The following is a 3,218-nucleotide window of genomic DNA, read 5'->3' on the forward strand; positions in this document are numbered from 1 at the left end:
ACCAAGCGTGTTATATGACGCTAAAGGAGACAACCAAGCTTGTTATATGACGCTAAAGGAGACGACCAAGCGTGTTATTGATGCTAAAGGAGACCTCTAGCGTCAAAAACAACAAAGGCACCTGACCAAACATCCGTATTTTACGAGATGGGAGTGAGAATGTGTTGAAAGAACATCTAAACTACAGAAATAACTCTGCCAGTCTAACATTGGTCCAGTTGGCAAATACAGCAGTTTTATTCAAAGAGTGAGACATCTGGGTGCTTTCCAACCGATCCAGTTTCGGTTCAGTATCTTCATACAGTTCACAACGTTCTCCATCTGCATAAATCCACCTTTTTATTTATTTCCCGCCGTCTATACGCTGAGTGTTGGTGACGCTGGTGTAAAAATCTCACTCTCAATACAAAAGGAAGTTATGTACAGTATCATACAAACAGGTCACACAGAAAGTGGATTAAGGGAAAGAAATGGAAATAAAGTGTGATTGTGCATGTGTTTGCTTTCGAATATTTATGCAGAATACAAGGGGCTCAGTCTGTAGGGAGTTGGTTTGGGAACCAGAGGGTCGCTGGTTCAAGTCCCCATACGGACAAACCCCCAACTGCCTTCCATGGGCAACACCCCACCCCCCCACATCGCTCCATTAGTGCATGTATAGACACTCGTTTAGGCCTGTCTTTAATAATGGAGTGAAAACAATGTCATGTCTTGTGCTGGATATTAGTATTACTAGAACTTACACAGTCTAATAAATCAGCTGTGCGCGCACACACACACACACACACACACACACACACACACACAGCTGATGTATAACTGTATTAGTATCAGCAAACATCAGCATGCATATATACACATATATATATATATATATATACATATATACACACACACACACACACACACAGCTGTTGTATTAGAACATAAAAACAAGTGTATATATACATTTACAGTATATATATATATATATATATATATATATATATATATATATATATATATATATATATGCTTGTTGTGTTCTGTCTTTGAGTAGTACATTTTGATATACTGAGAGGTTTTTCTAATATTTAGTATCCTGTGGACATAATATGAACGCCTCTCCGTATAATGCACCACAAACTACCCCCAAAACGACCATGAAGTTGAATTTACAGCTCTCTTAAACAGCTTTAACAAACCTGGACATCACCAGTCTCGTCAAGGAAAGACTCACTGCAGACTAGACTGCTTCGGTTTGAGCTAGTCGTCCCTAGTAAACCGGCTGCTGGGGGGGCTCTTTAGGACGGGGTTTAGTTGTATGTGTGCGTTCTTGTTTACCTGTATTTGTGGGGTCCACTAACCGTGAGTTTAGTATACTTGTGCCTAACTTGTACCCTACAGCTTTGGGGGGCCATGTGTTGTTGGCTCTAAATGTTGGAGAAAGGGCTGTTTGAGGGTTAAGACTTGGTTTTAGTATTAGGGTTAGAATTAAGTTATGGTGAGGGTTAAGGTCAGGCATTTAGTTATGATAGTAATATGATAATATGATAATATGATATGATAGTAATGAGGTTAGGCATTTAGTTATGATAGTAAGTGCCATACTAGGTTGGTTAGGTTAGGCATTTAGGTTTGATGGTTAAGGTTAGGGTAAGGGTGAGGGTTAAGGTTAGGCATTTAGGTTTGATGGTTAAGGTTAGGGTAAGGGTGAGGGTTAAGGTTAGGCATTTAGGTTTGATGGTTAAGGTTAGGGTTAGGGTGAGGGTTAAGGTTAGGCATTTAGGTTTGATGGTTAAGGTTAGGGTTAGGGTGAGGGTTAAGGTTAGGCATTTAGGTTTGATGGTTAAGGTTAGGGTTAGGGTGAGGGTTAAGGTTAGGCATTTAGGTTTGATGGTTAAGGTTAGGGTTAGGGTGAGGGTTAAGGTTAGGCATTTAGGTTTGATGGTTAAGGTTAGGGTTAGGGTGAGGGTTAAGGTTAGGCATTTAGGTTTGATGGTTAAGGTTAGGGTTAGGGGCTAGGGAATGCATTATGTCAATGACTGGTCCCCACAAAGATAGAGCCATGCACCATTTGTTTGTGTGTGAATGTGTGTGTGTGTGTGTGTGTGTGTGTGTGTGGTGTTGTCCTGCCGAGGGAAACATTTCACAGCACAGGGATGGTTGTACAGTGAAGACACCGGCGAGCAGAGCCAATCAGAGGTGGTGAAAACGACACATGGATTGGAGGGGGGTGTGCAAATCAAAATCAGCAAAACTGTCACGCCACGTTGAGCTCTCCATGGCAACCACACCGTATATACACACGTATGTCAATAAATAAATCTATTAATACAATCTCAGAAATCAAATCACAATGATCGCATGACTCGGCCAGTGTGTAGCAAACCATTTTTCAATCTTCGGCGAGGAAGAAGTTTCCGTTCAGGGTGAACGATGCGATGAAAAAACACACAAACAAAAGTGTTTTTGGCGTCACAGGACGTGCTCCCAAAGAAGAGTCTGAGTGTGTATGTTTGAGTGGTTGTGTGTGCGTGTGAGGTTGTTTGTGTGTGTGTGTGTGTGTCTGTGAAGTGTATATGATGTGTGTGTGTGTCTGTGGTTGTGTGCATTTGATGTGTGTGTATGTGTGTAAGCCTGTGAGTGTGTGTATAAGATGTGTATTTGGTGTGTGTGTGTGTGTGTGTCTGTCAGGTTGTCTGTGTGTGTGTGTGTGTGTGTAAGCCTGTGAGTGTGTGTGTGTGTATAAGATGTGTTTTTCGGTGTGTGTGTGTGTGTCTGTCAGGTTGTCTGTGTGTGTGTGTAAGCCTGTGAGTGTGTGTGTGTGTGTGTGTATAAGATGTGTATTTAGTGTGTGGGTCAGGCAGTAAAAGACAGCAAAAATACATTATTATTTCTTATTTTTTTACAGAGTCCCAGCAGCATGCGCATCCTTCAGCTTTGGTCCCCATGGCAACGACGTGACAGCAAACGTCTCGTTTATCCTCCTTCACACAGGTTAAAACCCGTCCTTTCCGGTGTTTGAAGACCAAACAAAGGGGAAAGTAAAGCGAGTGCACGCTCAGCGGCCACAGGTTGAAGGTTTTTCCACGCAGAGCACGCCGCTGTGGACGGGCGTGAGCGTCACATGATCGAGTTGGTCCAGAATGGATCTGACTACGTCCTGGAAGTTCAGCTCTTCACTTTTTATTCAGCAAAGAGGAAGTCTATCGGTTCCCCGGGGGGGGGGGGGGGGG

General features: G+C 42.8%; 1 protein-coding gene across 1 annotated transcript in view; it reads right to left on the reverse strand.

The window, feature by feature from the left end:
• Positions 1 to 3,218, reverse strand: part of plppr2a (phospholipid phosphatase related 2a) — a 21,976-nt gene that overhangs the window by 1,449 nt on the left and 17,309 nt on the right. The gene's annotated exons all lie outside the window — the stretch shown is intronic.

The sequence above is a fragment of the Etheostoma cragini genome, chromosome 15 (assembly GCF_013103735.1).
Source record: "Etheostoma cragini isolate CJK2018 chromosome 15, CSU_Ecrag_1.0, whole genome shotgun sequence".
NCBI classification, from domain to species: Eukaryota; Metazoa; Chordata; class Actinopteri; order Perciformes; family Percidae; genus Etheostoma; species Etheostoma cragini.